This window comes from Condylura cristata, unplaced genomic scaffold (genome assembly GCF_000260355.1).
Source record: "Condylura cristata isolate star-nosed mole 26May11 unplaced genomic scaffold, ConCri1.0 scaffold00051, whole genome shotgun sequence".
Lineage (NCBI taxonomy): Eukaryota > Metazoa > Chordata > Mammalia > Eulipotyphla > Talpidae > Condylura > Condylura cristata.
In genome coordinates this window covers 1,255,997-1,261,996 of record NW_004567152.1, presented here as the reverse complement: position 1 = coordinate 1,261,996, position 6,000 = coordinate 1,255,997, and positions in this window count along the sequence as shown.

Here is a 6,000-nt window from a genome sequence, read left to right as displayed (position 1 = left end):
GACTCTTAATATTTTTAATTGTGGTTAAAGACACATAAAATATTCCACCCTACACTTCAGTAGTGTTAAATATACAATTCAGTCGTGTTAAATATACACACACTGTTATGCAAACCAATCTCCAGAACCTTTTATCTTGCAGAACCAGAAATATATTATAAAATACTATTAAACAACTTCACATTTCTCCTCTCCTGTGCCCCTAGTAATCACAAATTTATTTTTATTTCAATGACTCGGACTACTCAAAATATTCATATTTAAGAAGAATCATGTATACCTGTCTTTCTGTGAGGGACCTATACTTCACCTAGTGGAATATCTTCAAAGTTTATCCATGCTGTGGCTATTGTCAGAATATCTTCACAGTTAATCTGTTTTCACATTTGTTGGCATAAAGTTGACTAACAGCTTCTTATTTTTCTGTTCACTAAGAGGAGCATCAATGTTTAAATCACCTTTTTTACCTCTAATGTTTTCTGATTAATATTACCAGAGACATGGCTTTATATTTGTAGTTCCATCAAGACAATATTGTATTTTGTTGTCTTAAATTATATTTCATCTGGTATTGAAACAGGACTAATTTGTCATTATAGAGATATAACACATTTTATTTAACCATTTGCCCACTGATGGGTATTCACCTTTTGGTTATAATGAACTATGTTGTTATTAATGACACTCTACTTTCAATTCTTTTAGGTGTGTTTCTGGATCATGATAACTCTTTTTTTTTTTTTTTTGAGAAGGCACCATACTGTTTCCATATTAGTCAAACTATTTTACATTCCCACCAGCAATGCTGTGGTAATCAATCTTTCTCTTCTTTCTTGGCCTTCTCTATATTCTCTTTGAAAAATTGTCTATTTGTATCTTCTTATTTATTAATTTTGTTGTTTGGGTTTTTTGTTGTTGCAGTGAATGAGTTCTTTGTATACATTGGTTATTAACCCTACATTGGTTGTATGATATGTGAGTATCTTCTCCAAAGATGCCTCTTACAGTGTATCATTTTTTAAATTGAGGAAATTCCTCAAATTAAATTTTTTGATTCCCAAAGACATTTCTCTATCACTGATATCATGAAATACTTACCAGTGCTTTATTCTATGTATTTTATTGTTGTAAACTTTCTATTGATCTTCAATTCCTTTTTATTTATTTTCGTGTTTTGAGTTAGCAAGTGATCCAGCTTTATTCCTTTACCTGTGACCATTAAGTTTTCCCCGCATCATTTGCTATAAAGACTCCCTTATTTTTGCTTTTAGTTCAATTCCATATTGTTTTAATTACTGTTGCTTTATAATATAAAGTCAGGTAACACAAAGCCTCCATTTTCTTTTTTTCTCAGTATTGCTTTAGCTATTTAGGGTCTTGTATGGTGCCATATAAATGTTGGTATTTTCTTCTAGTACTTTGAAGAATTATTGGAGTTTTAATAGGGCTTACATTAAATCTATATGTTGCCTTTGGTAAAATAGTCATTTTTTAAAAATATTTATTTATTTATACATGCAAGAACTGGTGTACAGGCCAGAGGTGATGGGGGTGAGAGAATTCAGAGTGGGGAGCAGAACAGGCATATCTACTGAAATACACTGTTGAAGGGAGAGTCAGGAAGAAAATCTATCTTCTTTTCTCCCTCCCAACCCTCCTTTCTTCCTCTCTCACTCTCTCTGCCATTTTACTTATTGTTCATTAAACATCTACCAGTGAAGCAATACCTTTTTTGTTGTTGATAGTTTTTCATAATCAGTAGTTCAATCTCTATGCTTGTCATAGATTTAGTCAAGATTTATATTTCTTCTTAACTTAGTTTGATAGTTTGTGTTTTAGAATTTGTTTTCTTAATTTATCTAACTTTTTTGACATACAACTGCTCATACTATTTCCTTATAATCACTTTTTTTATTAGCAAGATTATCATTATCTTTCTTTCCTAATTTCAACAATTTGTGTCTTCCCTCTTCTGGGGGGGAGGTCAGTTTAGCTAAAAGTTTGTCAGTTTTGCTCAAAGATTCACTTTTTATTTTCATTTATGTTGAATTTCGTTTTATGACCCAGATTATGTCTTAGCATATGTTCTCTGAAAAATTGAAAAGAATATTATTCTGCTGTTGCAGGGTAGTATTCTACAGACATTGGTTAGATTTAATTGTTTGAAGATGTTGAGTTCTATCATCCTTCTGATTTTCTACCTTATTGTTCTATCAATTGTTGAGAGAAGAGTGTTGAATTGTTGAGAGAAGAGTGTTATAACTTCAGTTATAACTGTAGATTTGTCTATATTTCCATTCAATTATTCATTTATTTTTCCTTTGTTGTTAAGCGCACACAGTTAGGATTGCTGTGCCTTCCAAGAGGATTTACCCTATTGTCACTAGGTAATGTCTTTATCTGTCCATGACAACTTTCTTTTATTTTTTAATATAATTTATTTATTTATATTTTACATCATCGCTCATTTTTGTACAATGCTTGCTTTCTCCTCTCGGGTGTAGTCCCCATAGAATTCCCATCACCCATTCCCTGTGCACCATCACCATGGTTCCCTGTGCTCTTCCCTCCCCTTTTCTCATCTTTCTCCCTCCTCCTCCCCCACAGAATGTCTCTGATTTATAGTTGCCCGTATTTTTTTGTTATTATTCTCCCACACCCTGTATTTTGTTCTCCTATATTCCTCCTACATGTGAAACCACCCAATATATTTTTTTCCTTCTGACTTATTTCACTGAGCATAATCTCTTCTAGCTCCATCCTTGTTGCTGTGAATGGCATGAGTTTATCTTTTTTGATCACTGAGCAGTATTCCATTGTGTATATGTTTTTGATCCAATCTTCTATGTTGGGGTATTTGGGTTGTTTCCATATCTTTCCTGTTATAAATAGTGCTGCAATAAACAGAGGGGTGCAGGTGTCCTTTTGAATTAATGTTTTTGTGTCCTTTGTGTAGAGTCCTAGGCATAGGATTGCTGGGTCATATGGTAGTCCTATTTTTAGTAGTTTGAGGAAACTCCACACAGCTTTCCGTAGTGGTTGGATCGGTTTGTCTTCCCACTAGCAGTGTAGAGAGTTCATTTTCCTCCATGTCCTTGCCAGCATTTGTTGTTGCTAGTTCTTTTTTTCTTTTTTTTAAATACATGCCGTTTTACTAGTGTAAGGTGGCATCTCACTGTGGTTTTGATTTGTATTTCCCTAATCATAAGTGATGTTGAACATTTTTTTCATATACCTGCATTTGCATTTCCTCTTTGGAGAAGTGCCTTTTTTAGCTCTATTGCTTATTTTTTTTTTTTAAAAAAAGACTTATTTATTTACACATATAAGAACTGGGGTACTGGCCGGAGGGGTGACCAGAGAAAGAGGATTCACCAGAGAAAGAGCAGGGAGTATAACACACAGACTGACTGAAATACACTGCTGAGGGGAGCAGTAGGTGAGTCAGGAGAGGTCTGCCATGCCATGTGGGTTACCTCCCTGGGCGGGAAATGAACTCATACTGCAGTGGCTGTGGATTGCTCACAGTGCTGCGCTTTAACCCACTGAGTGACCAGGGAGGGCCCTCTTCTGCCATTTTTTGACTGGATCATTTGGTTTTTTTTTTTTGACGTCTCCTACTACACATGTATTTTCTCTAATGTCTGTTTTCAGAGATGATAATAATTGTTGCATATATTTTGGTGCTCCTTCATTTGGTGAGTGTATGTTGATAAGTATTATATCTTCCTGATTATTGTCCCCTTAAACATAATATAATGCCCATCTATGTCTCTTTTTAACTTTTTTAGTTTGAAGTCTATTTCATCGGATATAAGTATAGCTGTTCCTGCCTTCTTTTGGGGTACAATTGCTTGTAGGGTTGTTTTCCAATCTTTTACTTTCAGTCTGTTTATATTTTGTATTAAAATGTATTTCCTGAAAACAGAAGAAGGTTGGATTTTGTTTTTTGATCCAACCTGGTACTTTGTATCTATTTTTTTTATTATTAATTAAGTCCATGTACCTGTAGGGTTAATAGTGATAAGTTAGAATCTGTACTTGCCATTTTGTTTGCCTTTTTGTGATTTTATTCCAATTTTATTCTGTTCTTCTTATTCATTCCTCTGTTGGTTTTGGCTTCAGACTTCCTGTAGTATTTTTTGGACTGCGGTTTAGTAGTAATGAATTTCTGAGTTCAGAAGAATTAGGTGGGATTGTGGTAGACTAATCTTCCACAGTCTCAGGGAGGTTTGCAGGACTATAGGCCAGCTAAATACAGGCCAGCCTTATATGACATTGGTGCCACCTGCCTCACCCTCCCCTTGACCCACAATTACAACCTTTAACTCACAGAGTGGGAAACTTATCTTTACCCTTACATTGTAAATTTAATCTTTAGAGATATGGATTACAAGGTGAAAATTTTCAGTGTTCTTGCTTTCCCTTTCAACATATATAGTTTTTTTGGTGTGTGTGTCAACAAAAGTAGAACATTCAAGTTTAGTTCTTGGTGTAGGATGAACATAGACCTGTACCTTTGACCCCAGTGAGAGGGGGAAGGGTAGCAAGAGATGGGGAGAACAGTGTAGGGAGAGAGCACAGTGGACTGTGGTAGAGGACTGTGGCTGTTTGGGTCACTGGTGTGCTATAGTGACCACACCTGAAGGGGGAGAGCCCATACTTCCAAAACACAAACAGTGATATAAAGCAATGATACTTCAATTTAAAAAAAAATTAAATATTTATTTATTTATGCATACAGAACTGGGATACAGGCCAGAGTTGCAGGGGCTGTGAGAAGATTCACCAAAGACAGCATGGGGAGAAGAACAGGCAGATCAATGAAATACAAAGCTGAGAGGAGTAGCAGTTGGGCCAGGAGAGATCTGCTGCACCATGTGGGTCACTTCCATGGGTGGGGATTGAACTCACACTGAAGTGACTTTAGCTTCTTAGTCTGTGCTTTAACCCACTGCGCCACCAGGGAAGACCTCAATAATTTTTTTTTTTAAAGCAAAAAAGTACATCAGTCACTTTTAGTCCTTCCTTCACCTGATTATGTTGATTTCCCCTTCATTCCTGAAGAATGTATTCACTAGGTGTAGAATTCTGGATTGGCTTTTTTCTTTCAGCACAAAAACAAAACAAACAAACAAAAAAACAAAAAAAACGTGTGCTACTTTCTCTGTACTCCATAGTTTTTTGTTTTTGTTTTTTTAATATTTATTTTATTTATTTAGGCACCAAAAACTAGAGTGTAAGTCAGAGGTGGGGGTGGCAGGCAGTGAGAAGATTCAGCAGAGATGAAGTAGGGAGCAGAATAGGCAGATCCACTGAAATACACAGCTGAGGGGAGCAGTGCGCGAGACAGGAAAGGTCTGCTATGCCATGTGGGTCAGCTCCTGGGCTGGGGCTGGGGATTAAACTTAAGCTACAGTGGCTGGCAATAGCTTAATAGTGCTGACTTTAACCTGTGTGCCACCAGGGAGGCCCTCCACAGTTTCTGATGAGACATCTTTGGCCCTTTTATTTGTTTCTCTTAGTGAGATGTCCTTTTTCTCTGGTTCTTTAATATATTTTTTCTTTGTCTTTTGTTTTCAGAAGTTTAATTTTGATGTGTCTTGCTTTGGATTTCTTTAGGTTTATCTTATTTGGTTTTTGAGGAATATCTTGAATCTAGTTTTTTCTTTTGTCAAATTTAGGATATTTTGAGACACTTCTTCTTTGAATGCTTTTTAGTCCCCACACATTTTCTCCTGTCCTTTTGGAATTCCAATGACATGAATGCTAGAATCTCACATTCCCTTCAGTCTCTATTCTCCTCCTTCTCCCCCCAGTCCCATTCTCTATCTTATTCAGATGGAATAATCTTATTATTCTATCTTCAAGTTGACTATTTCTTCTGTCTCCCTCCATTTTTCTATTGAGCATAAAACTGTGAACTCTTGATAGTCCCCATCTATCTTGATTAGAATCAGAAGCCTTCCTTGGCCTCAGGAGAGATAGATGGAAAAGATA